This window comes from Protopterus annectens, chromosome 3.part1 (genome assembly GCF_019279795.1).
Source record: "Protopterus annectens isolate FY-2018-M chromosome 3.part1, PAN1.0, whole genome shotgun sequence".
NCBI classification, from domain to species: domain Eukaryota; kingdom Metazoa; phylum Chordata; order Ceratodontiformes; family Protopteridae; genus Protopterus; species Protopterus annectens.
This window is the reverse complement of record NC_056732.1, coordinates 152,071,642-152,084,517: the sequence shown is the minus strand read 5'-3', so window position 1 is coordinate 152,084,517 and position 12,876 is coordinate 152,071,642.

Below are 12,876 nucleotides of genomic sequence, written 5' to 3'. Positions count from 1 at the left end.
TTTAGTTGAGGTGGTGGTGGAGTGTGGACATCCAGAGTGATTAGTTTATGGTCTGATCTAACCAGTGATGGGTTGACCTCCTGTGTGAAACACCTGTTGCCCATGCTGGTGATGACCAGGTCCAATATGTTTTCAACTCTGATAGGGGAGTTTACCAGCTGATCCAGGGCATTTGAGTTGATGAATCCCAGGAAGCGCTTGGCCTGGGAGTTTGTACTCGAGTAGTTTTCCCAGTTAATAGTAGGGTAATTGAAATCACCCAATATCAGGGTGTTCAGTAGGACCTTCATGTTTTCCAGTGTCTCCAGAAAGGCGGAGTGGTGGTCCTGGGTCATGGAGGGTGATCTGTAGCAGGCCACAATTTGCATTGCAGATTTGCCCGATGTTAGTTGCAAATGGATGATCTCAGAGGTATCATGCTGCACCACTAACCTGGAGGTGTAGGTATCCTTGATGAATATGGATATACGCCCCTCCTTTTGTGTTTCGGTCCGTGTTCTGTGGCCAAAATATGTGGTATGAATTGCAGCCCGGTAGTCCTGGGGTGCTCTCTGAAGCCTTGAACCAGGTTTCAGTTACTGCACAGATGTCGAAGTTCTCCATACTGAGGAGTGCTTTGAGTGCATGCATTTTGAGATTTAAGCTCTTGGCGATGAGTAGCATAACCCTCAGTTTTTTATTAATTGTGATGTTTATGGAGGTGGGTTTGACTTTTGTGCCTTGCCTACAAAGGTACTATGGGGGCACCAAGAGCCTTGGCCACTATTCGAAAGCCTAGGGGTGACAGGTTCAAGCCATCTCTTGCAAAGCAACGCAGCTTGTCGAACCAGGCTGACAGACACTGGATCCCCTTTGAATGACACCAAAAGCTTAGCCAATTGTTGAAATTGATCATTTTGTCTTTATACTGAGGTATCATTTTTGGTAAGGGCAGGATGCTACTCAGGGTCAGGGTCATACCCACCTGGGCTACATCATCAGAGACCTCTTCCATGTTTCTTTTCATGTAGTCCAGGGAGATATGTCTCAGGTCATTTACACCAACATGGACAATTACAGAGTCATATTTATACTTGTTCTGGAGTGACCCTAGTGATTGTGTTATGTGGCACATTCTGGCTCCTGACAGGCAGCTAACAGTAACCTTCTCCTTGTCCAGCCTAGTGAGTGGGATGTCAGTGTGCCTGACTATAGAGTCACCTATTACTAGTGTGTTAGGTATGTTATTTCGCCTTAAGGGCTGTGATTGTGCGGTACACTGATTTTGTGTTTTATGCATTGTCTGGTTTGTGACGGGAGGTGTAGGTTGTTTGGGTGTCTGCTTTGGTGGTCTCCAATGCTTTTGTAGGTTTTTATTTAGAGCCTCCGAGTATGATTTTGTGTATTTATGTGTATTTTTTGCCAGTGCTGGTTTAGTAGGTCTATGTGTGGCTGGAAGTGTGGTGCAAATGTTAACCTTCTCCTCTTGATTGTCTGTTCCAGTCTTGGGTGGAGAGAGCATAGCCTCCAGTTTGGCTGTATAATTGCATCTCTTGTATATGTTAGTGTTTTGTGGTAGGAGGAGAGGGTTGTCTTTGTACATGAGGCAGTTGTAACATTGCCTGAGGATACCCAGAATCACCAGCTGGACTGGAGAGTACACCTAAAATTGCCCTTTGGTCATGCCTGAATAGTAGGGTGAGCTATTTAGTCGCTTGGTTGGTGGGGGATGAATAAAGAGCCTTGCCCTGCTGGGCAATCAAGTGTCAGGGTATATTAGTGCTTGCTATTAGGTCTGAGCACGTGCTGGACTGTAGGATGCTTTTTGAGTGCTTAGGTTGAGAGTTAGACTAGTTTCAAGGGAAAAACTGAAGAGGAGGCTTTAGTGGATCCGGGAATAATTTAACCCTAGATAACCGGCACTGCCTGGTGCACAAAACTGCACAAATGCATTTTTATAGCAGGGAAATGAAAGAGATAGAAATTAGCCCAAAATGGCCAATAAACTACTAACGTCTGGGCTGGAACCAATCCTCCAGGGACAGATAGGCTGCTCAAAGCTCCCCTCTCAAACAGGTGAACAGAGACACTTCCTTCTATCCAAGTAAGGTATGGGCAACTCAGAAACTTGTAACACAGCCCTGAATTCAGCACTAGCCTGAAATCTAGACTATACTAGCTTAGAAAGGCAGGAAACAAGGATTTTTTTTGTTCTTTTTGCTTTTTGTTTTGAAAAGATAAGGCAAAAACAGTAAAAAATACACTTAAAACAGCTTTAAATGACTACAAACAATCAGAAAAGGCTATCACACTTTAGTGTGTAGCCTACAACAGTTAAAAAATTATTTAAACAAAAAACAACTTTTTAAAAGTGCAGGCAGTCAAATAAGTACAATATGTGAAAAAAACAAGCTTTTAAATCACAATAAATGCTGGAAAATCGGTGTTTAGATGGAAAACAGTTAAGTACAGCAAGAAAATACACAAAACTGATACATAATCACTCTAAAGTCTTTCTTTTAAGCTAGAAGGCTTGTATCAGTTTAAGGCTTTCTAGTGCTTCCCAGTAGGTTAGTTGCAGGAAATATGGGAAACAAGCGCAGATGTGGTCTTTTAAACCAGAAAGTTGAAAGAGATGGACAAACTGCCTAAATGGTCAATAAACTGCAATTTCTGGGCAAAGAACAATTCCTCTTGTGGTAGACAGGCTACCTAGTGCTTACCACTCCCACTGATAAGCTAGAAGGCTTTCCTCCAACACAGAAAGGCTTGCGGGGCTCAGAAGCTTACCAACAGTCCTGGATACAGCAACTCTATATCTGGACTAGGTTAGTTACAGGAAAGGTGGGAAACAAGCGCAAGTGCGGCTTTTAAACCAGAAAGCTGAAAGAGATGGACAAAAACTGCCCAAAAGGCCAATAGCTAAAAATAAATGCATATTTTGCAACCAACATATCTCCTCCAAACTATAACTCAGTGGTGACATCCATCCAAACAACGGACCAGCTATATGCCCACAAACCTTTAACTCTACAACCTCCATAAACCAAACACCCCCAATACAACACAACACTACTTTTTCTTCTCTTAACATTACACATATAAACATTACAAGCATCTACAACAAAATACTACAGTTGTTTGCCTGACTTAACCTACATGCTCCAGATACAGTAGTACTAACTGAAACTTGGGTGAAAAAAGAAACAAAAGATAATGAAATGTTGACCCCAAACTAAAATATACTGAGAGCAACCAGTCAAAATAAAAGAGCTGGTGGAGTTGCAATACTATACAAAAATTCTCTGCAGCTTTCCCTTTTACCACTAATTTCTACACAATTTGGTAAGACAGGAATTCTAATATCTACCCTTGAACTCAACCAAAACAAGAAATTATCCAAGTAACCATTTGAAATGTAGGGACCTACTAGAGCAAGTCCCTAAACACAGAGACTGAATGACCAATAGATTGGATCAGAGTATTCCCCAACTCAGAGATGCAATTTCTCAGAGTATTCCCTTTTCTCCAAGGTATGGCATTCTCAGAATTGGTATACATATATATATATATATATATATATATATATATATATATATATATATATATATATATATATAGTGTGTGGGGAGTTTGCTCCCCACATGGGGGCGCTCAGCATTTCAAGTGCCAACATTTTAATAGGGAGGCCATTATCCATCATAGATGCTTATTTACTACCTGGTAATAACCTCTGCATTGTATAAGCCTTCCTCTGCTTGGTCTCATCCAACATCTCCTAAGAAAAATGCATGCTAGGTGATTTGAATATTGACTGGCCCTCTCTCTCCCCCCCTCCAACTCACCTAACCAATCAATAAAGCTCTGTGATCTCACACAGCTAATAATCATTCCCACACATTATAATAAAATAACACTAAATGGACATTAATTAACTGGATTTTTACCTATAAGCATCATAAAATCTTTACCTCAGGTACCCTTCCAGATACCCTAAGTGATCACCTCCCTACCTGCATAATAAGACTGCAAACTAATATTCAAAAGCAGCCACATTACAGCATAGCACTTAACCTCACACATTTCAACAAAGATTCCTTTATCTCCTATGTAAATCTATATAACTGGAATGCTCTAAAATACATTCCACTAGATAGCACAGTAGCTCTTTTTAATTCAACTTTCTTGAACATCCTAAATGAACTTATTCCACTCAGAAAAAAGAGAGTTAGAGCCAAACCTGCCCCATGGTTGTCTCAAAATATGAAACATCTTGTGAGACTTAAAGATAGAGCCTGGAATACATGGCTATCCAATAAAACATTAACAAATCTCCAGACATTCAGAGAACTCAGAAACCAAACTAAACCTCAAATTAAGTTAGATGAAAGACATACTATACTGACCTGCAACATAAAAACTATAAAAATCCCAAAGCATTCCGGTCCTCTATAAATCAGCAGCTCAAACCCATCTGTAGCACTCAACTATCTCTTACACGTAACTCTGACAACAGCTCTACCAACTATACTGATGCTTTCACCTTTCATTTCATTCAGTCAGTCTCATTACCACTTCAAAATTCCCCTAATACCAGCAACCAAACAGCAGCACCACCTACCATTCTTCTTTATAACCTCTTCTTCCAACCAGTCCCCACTACTTACCAAAAACTGTTACTTAAATTGCCCTACCAACCTACCTGGTGAATACCTTAAGATGGCTGCAGAAGCAATAGTCTACGCTTTCTGAATTCTGATAATCACTACATCAGTAAAGCATATGTCTCTACCTTGTGGGGAAAGAAAGCCACGTTCTCCCACTCCACAAAGAACGACATTCAACTGAACTTTGAAACTGCAAGCCCATTGTCAACCCCATCAAAAATACTCAAAAAATGCATCCAATCAGAATTTTTACATTACCTCACAAAATAATCTTCTCTCTTCATCTCATAATTGTTTCTGTCCCCATCACAGTACCTCTACGACTTAATTCAGTTTCAGCAATACAGTAAACACAAATAGGAATGAGGGGAAACTTAGAGTCTGCCCTCTTCCTTGATTTAGCCATGGCCTTTAACACAGTCTTTAACTCTATTCTCCTACACAAACTTCATAACCTAGGATTCAGCACCACTGCTATATCATGGTTCTGTAGCCACCTACCAAATAGGGCTCAAGCTGTCAAGATGCAAAAAGACATCTCATCCTTCCTCTCTGTCCCAGACTGTGTACCACAATATCAAAAAAGAAAAATCTCTTTGCACTAAGGTATTCTGCCGAAACAATATCAGTCCTTGAAAACAGCAATAAGGCAGAAAACTCCACGTAGAGCCAATAAAACGTTTATTCAATAAAATCACAGTTAAAATAAGCGCTTTCAGGCCATATGCCCTTCATCAGATAACAGAACAGACTGAGAAAATCACTTTTAAAATAGCAAACATCCTATCACATTTCAGTATTTCACCCTGCTTTTCTTAAGGATCGGTTTTAAAGGTACATAAGCATTGATACCTGGTGGCATATCCGCCCCTAGCCTCACTATCCAAGTATCATTGGTTAACAAAGGTATGGAGGAAAAGAGAGTTAAAATGGTATTAACCTACAGTAGTGATGTAGGTAATATATGTGATATCATCAAACAACATTGGCAGGTATTATTTACAGATCCGAAACTTAACGAGGTATTGAGATGTTACACCTAATTTTGTATTTAGAAAGAATAGGAGTTTGAAAGATTTACTTTGCAAAGAATCCATCACTAATGTAAGAAGTACTATTAAAACCAATAAGAAAGGTACATATCCATGCCATCAATGTAAGGCATGTAGATTTATTTTACAGACCCAGGTATTTATGCATCCCAGGACCAATAAACAATATATATTTAAGGGCTATGCTGACTACAGAACATGTAATTTGATTTATATAGCAGTTTGTCAAAACTGTGATACATACTATGTGGGAAAGACCAACAATATGTTTAAGACCAGGATATTTCACCATTTGTCAGATATTAAAAATAATAATGAACATAATGCATTGGCACAACATATAAAAATCAATGAAAGTCATTCATTTATGTTTATGGTAATACAGGTTATCACTCCCAATACTAGGGGAGGTAACCTGTTTAATGAGACAGAATGTGTAGAGACCAGGTGGATAGTGAGGCTAGGGACGGATAAGACACCAGGTATCAATGCTTATGTACCTTTAAAACCCATCCGTAAGAAAAGGAGGGTGAAATACTGAAATGTGATAGGATGTTTGCTATTTTAAAAGTGATTTTCTCAGTCTGTTCTGTTATCTGATGAAGGGCATATAGCCTGAAAGTGCTTATTTTAACTGCGATTTTATTGAATAAACATTTTATTGGCTCTATGTGGAGTTTCCTGCCTTATTGCTGTTTTCAAGGACTGATATTGTTTCAGCAGAATACCTTAGTGCAACGAGATTTTTCTTTTTTGATATTTTGGCTGTGTTATATCCCATTGCACACATGTCAGAGCTTAATGGTGATAATTTGGAGTTAGCGTACCATCCACAAGGCAATTTGGTTGGGAGAAATTTATTTCATGATGTTAACCCACTGTTAGATATGGATATACAGCAGATGGCCAGATTAAATCCAGAACAAGAATCTACAGAATTGGGTGAGCCTGAGTTCCAAGAACTGATCTTAAAGTTTCATAAAATATAATGAGGTTAAAATGTTTACAATGGCAAAGATTTCATTTAGAAGCCTGCCTGAAGTACAATATGGTTCCGAGAGGCATGCGAGTATTGTGCACGCCTACACAGGGGGATATATATCCAGATCTCCTAGCAAGGTGGCAGGAGATCAACTTTAAAAACAGTTTATCGTACATGCGACTTTTACTTGATTATATTGAACCCGAAGAACAAACGTTATCCAAGGAAGTGAGAGACTTACAACAGGACTTTGAAGGGCGTTTCTCTGATGAATATCAGGTTGAGAGACTTAACAATGTGTTTTTTTCATTAACTGCATATGACAACAAGCTGCAACACATTAAAATTAAGAAGTTAGAGCATGACATTAAAGATTTTGCCTTTAACCACATTTTTAGTTGGCCGAGAGTAAGGTCTGAAACTTCTCGTAGACAAGGGGATGAGTTCATAAGAGAACCGGCATCTAATCAACAAATGGAACAAGAGCTTGCCGGTAAGAATGTATCACATTCTAGAGAACCGGCATTTAACCAATCAAGAGAGTTTGCCGATAATGATGAGCGTCCATTGACGTCAGTACCTGGCTCCTGAGCTGTTTCCACCAATGATGAGAGAGTAACACGAAGGTGTTCCAATATGGAGGAGAGACAACAGGGGAACACACAAATGACTCATGATAGGGGTGAATCCTTTTTAGTACAAGGAGCGAAACCCAAAATTAACACCATGGTTTACAGTAAAACTTTTCCCATGCTGCCGGCACCAGTTCGGAAAAAGAATGCACGCAAATGGAGTGCATCACAGTACAGTGGACAAAAGAGATGCAGAGTCTCGGGATGACTTTGGGGGATGGTAATATTGTTTATAATATATCAGGCTTAGAACTTAATGATTTACAGATGCAAGTACTTAACAAAGGTTTAACCTTTGTACCTGATGCCTTTTCAGAACATAGTCAAGTAATCTTAGATATTTTAAATTTTGCTAGGAATGTGATGCTTAGACAACTGTTTAAAGGTAATAATATATCTGTTAATGAGTTAAAGTTCAGGCATCCGAGCGTTTTTATGCTGATTTTTTGTCCTACTTTGTCAGTGTTTATTAAGTTGTGTGAACATGAACTACAGCAATATTTCAATGATGATAGGAAAAAGAGGTTTCATAACCTTACTGCTGCACAGACGACAGCGTTACATGACTTAATGAATAATGAGAATATCATTGTAAAACCTGCTGACAAGGGGGGGGTGCAGTAGTGGTTATGAACAAATAGGTATACTGCTCTAAAATTAATACTCTGCTCCAAGAGGCACAAACATTTATTGAAATATCTCCGGTCATGATTAAGAACTATATAGATAAGGTACATAAGAATATTAGAAACTTACAGTTTATAGGATTGATTGACAAAGAGTTAAGTGACTTCTTGATAATTCCATATCCAGTGGTACCTGAATTTAAAGCACTAACCAAAATTCACAAGAATGCCGAGGACCCACCCCTGAGACCTATTGTCTCAGGCAGGGGTTGGGTCACTGAGCATGCATCAATTTGGGTGGAATGTGCTCTTAAACCAGTGCTAGAACTTATTCCTAGAATCTTGAAGGACACAGCACAGTTTATATGTTCTTTGTCTAATTTTTTGAAGGAAAATAATGAAAAAGAATACATGTTTGTAACACTGGACGTCAATAATCTTTTTACAGTCATTGATAATGGATGCGGAGTTGAGGCCATTGAGAGGTTAAAAAAGGTCCATGTAAAAAAACTCAATATAATAATGATGAAATACAGAGAGTATGCAAATTGTTGACCATGGTACTTGAGTATAATATATTCCTATGTCAAGGGAAGTATTTTAGACAACAGAGGGGTGTTGCCATGGACACACCCTATGCCAACTCTTATGCCAACCTTGTGTTGGCGTACTGGGAAGATCGTACTATATTTGAGACTACACATATATGGTCTAACAATGTGTGCTTTTATGTACGTTTTGTAGATGATATTTTTTTCTTGTGGAGTGGTACAGAACAAGATTTAAAAGCCTTTACTACATACTTGGAAGATAGCTCTACATTTTTTAGATTTTTGGCGAATTATTCTGTATTTACGATAGATTTTTTTAGATGTTAGGTTACACAAGGAAGAAGGGGGTAGGTTGACTACATCATTGTACAGAAAAGATTGTTGGCACAACAGCCTTTTAAGTTTTGACAGCATGCATCCACAACATACCTTTGACAATATAGTCAAAGGGCAGGTCTGTAGGATTTCAAGGATATGCTGTGATGACAACAGATTCCAAGAGAAAGTGGACTGCTTTCAAACTACTTTAATACAGAGAGGGTATACATATAAGAAGGTAGTACCATTAATAAATTAGAGTAAGTCCAAATGTAATAGTATAGCCAAACCTTGGCTGCATAAAGATGTGGGTGACACCATGAATGCGCATAAAGTATCATTGGTTAACAAAGTTATGGAGGAAGAGAGAGTTAAAATGGTATTAACATACAGTAGTGATGTAGGTAATATATGTGATATCATCAAACGACATTGGCAGGTATTATATACAGATCCGAAACTTAAAGAGGTATTGGGATGTACACCTAATTTTGTATTTAGAAAGAATAGGAGTTTGAAAGATTTACTTTGCAAAGAATCCATCACTAATGTAAGAAGTACTATTAAAACCAATAAGAAAGGTACATATCCATGCCATCAATGTAAGGCATGTAGATTTATTTTACAGACCCAGGTCTTTATGCATCCCAGGACCAATAAACAATATATATTTAAGGGCTATGCTGACTGCAGAACAGGTAATTTGATTTATATAGCAGTTTGTCAAAAATGTGATACATACTATGTGGGAAAGACCAACAATATGTTTAAGACCAGGATATTTCACCATTTGTCAGATATTAAAAATAATAATGAACATAATGCATTGGCACAACACATAAAAATCAATGAAAGTCATTCATTTATGTTTATGGTAATACAGGTTATTGCTCCCAATACTAGGGGAGGTAACCTGTTTAATGAGACAGAATGTGCAGAGACCAGGTGGATAGTGAGGCTAGGGGCGGATAAGACACCATGTATCAATGCTTATGTACCTTTAAAACCCATCCGTAAGAAAAGGAGGGTGAAATATTGAAATGTGATAGGATGTTTGCTATTTTAAAAGTGATTTTCTCAGTCTGTTCTGTTATCTGATGAAGGGCATATGGCCTGAAAGCACTTATTTTAACTGTGATTTTATTGAATAAACGTTTTATTGGCTCTACGTGGAGTTTTCTGCCTTATTGCTGTTTTCAAAGACTGTGTACCACAAGGACCAATCTTGCACCCCATTCTGTATAATATCTTCATCAATAACTTACATAAAGCCTGTAAAACTACTTCCGTGGAACAGTATGCTGATGACACCACAGTTATCTGTATAACAAAAGCAGCAACTAACTACAAGAACTTACCCAGGATTCCTTCTCCTCTATAGAAACCTGTCTGATATCTGCTCTGCTATCCCTATACCCAAGTAAATCCAAACTAATCCTTTTTACTCCTAAACAGCTTACAATCAACAAAACATCCTTCTCTTCAGAGTGTGTGTGTGTGTGTGTGTGTGTGTGTGTGTGTGTGTGTGTGTGTGTGTGTGTGTGTGTGTGTGTGTGTGTGGGTACGTCTATGTATGTGTTTGAATGTGTTTGCATGTATCTGTGATCGTTTCTATGTTTTAATGTGTGAGCATGTTTTTGTGATCTTTTCTATATGCTTGTGCAATCATGGATCTGTTATAGATGAGTAGGGGCAATATGGGGACAGAGGCCCACAATATTGGGAACAGGGGACTTGTTTCTGCAAAAAGCATGTTTTAAAGAGGTTTTTACTAGATGAGTGTTCAACCCTATTTTCAACCTGTAAACCTTCATAGTTTCGAAACAATGTGGAGGAAGCCATAAATGGAATGCAACTTCACCACAAGTAAGCAAATTCACTAATGGACTGCAATTTCACCATATTACAGGCATTTTTATCAATCCACTACAATCCTTTCCCAGCACAGGGAGGCAGCTCACCAATGCAGTGCAACTCCAATACACCTCAGAGTTATTCACCACCACACCACAGGGAGGATCACCAGTATATTTCCACTCCACCAAATCAAAGGTAGGCTCAACAATGCAGTGTAGCTCCACCAAACCACAGAGGAGATCACCAGTAAACTACAGTTCCACCACATTATGGAGTTGCTTACCAGTGCACTGCACTATACCATTGGCAAATTCACCAATGCACTGCAACTCCATCAGCCTGCAAGGAAGCTTACCAATGCACTGCAAATTCATCACATCACAGGTAGGCCTAACAACACACTGCAAATTCATCACATCACAGGTAGGCCTAATGACGCACTGCAAATTTATCATATCACAGGTTGGCTTAACAATGCACTGAAACTCTGTTTCTCCATTAATGAACTGTAACTCTACCACACCACAGACAGACTTGCCAATAAATTGCAAATCTGCTGTACTACAATTTGTTACAGAGAAGCAGTCCTTCACCCCCCGGACTACCTTAATCACGTGTGATGACCTTAAACTTAACTCTAACACTATCCCTAACCCTACACATCATGATATTAAAAAAACTCTTTTCCTAACAGTACCACTACACAAGACAAAAGGAGAGTGAACACACAAAACACCAAATAAGCACAACAGAAAATCTAACCCCTGATGTAACTGTAACTCTAACATAACCAATGAAAACTCATGCATACACCCTTCCTGTTATAACACAGTCTTGCACATTTTTACAACCACCACCTTTTCAGTCAAATGTTATTTTTCTTTCAGACTTTTACACACCTACACTATATAAAACTTGAATTCAGCCAAATGAGATTTTTACAAATGTGCTCTCATGTGCTTGTGCTGACAATCATTTTACAGCCTCACAAACTTGTGGACCAAATGAGTTAGCAACAATTTGAATGACAATTATGTCTTAGCTAAATCCTTCCAAGTCAACCACAACATCAGGACATGAGCTCCCTGGACACCATTCAGGGGTCACTGCATAACTGCTCACCGCACTCTTCTAATTTTATAAACATCATCAAAAACAGAAAATAAATATTTCCAAAATTTTGTGTTGTTGCTTTCTCATCAGATGTTGCATCAGTCTTTTAAAAGTTGCTTTATAATAATGTGCCTTGAAACAAGCAATAACTCCTTAGTCTATTAGCTGCAAAATTGATGACAACCTTGGAAGAAGAAATACAAGATGGATTAGTAGACACAATGCTTTCAAGCCCAGTCATGAGCAAAGGCATTGTCTAGCGTGAAGAGGACTTTAAAGGCCATGCATTCATGCAGTTCAGAAATTGTGTTATCAACACAATAATCTCCTGAAAATTTGCCTGGTTATCCATGCTTTATAGTCACACACTGAAACAAAAAGCAGTCCAAATTTCAGTATATTACTTATTCCCCAAGGATATTCTGAACAACGGGCCAATGAAGGCATCAGCTTTCAATCTCACTCAATATTGGCACAAACCAAAGTTGTCAGATGCTCCTTGGTTGCTTTGAATTTCGGTAACACGTTATCCTTAACACATTATACTTCACAGAGATGTTTGACCTCATTGTCAGCTTCTTCACAAAGAGCCCTGTCTCATCCATGTAGAAAGCTTGCTTTGGACTCTATCCATCTTCCCATGGCCATGCATTCCTCTTTGTCAACATTAGCAGTTTCTCCAACAACTTAACATTCTTAAAGGTATGAGGCTTTGAAAGCAGAACAACCAATCATGGGTAGCCTTGCATTCTGGATCATTTATTTATTTATTTAACATTTGTTGACCGGGAAAGTCCGACTAGGTTCCACAGATCCTGTTTTCAGCGGAGGCCCGGGGAGAAATGCTCCAGATTTACTGCTTTTTCTGGAGATATTTGTTTTTTCATGTCCTCAAAGATGGAAAGTTTTTTACTTGTATAAGGCCTAGGCTGATGGAGCAGAACATGTGTGTAGGCCTTGCAGGCAAGCATCATGCAATCATTAGTAGCAGGATATCTGAGGACACAATGAGTTTTCAATACCCAGACTTCCTGTATACAGCATAGCTATAAATTACTTAACTGCAGAATCAGAGACAAATTCAGTAATAATTAATGAC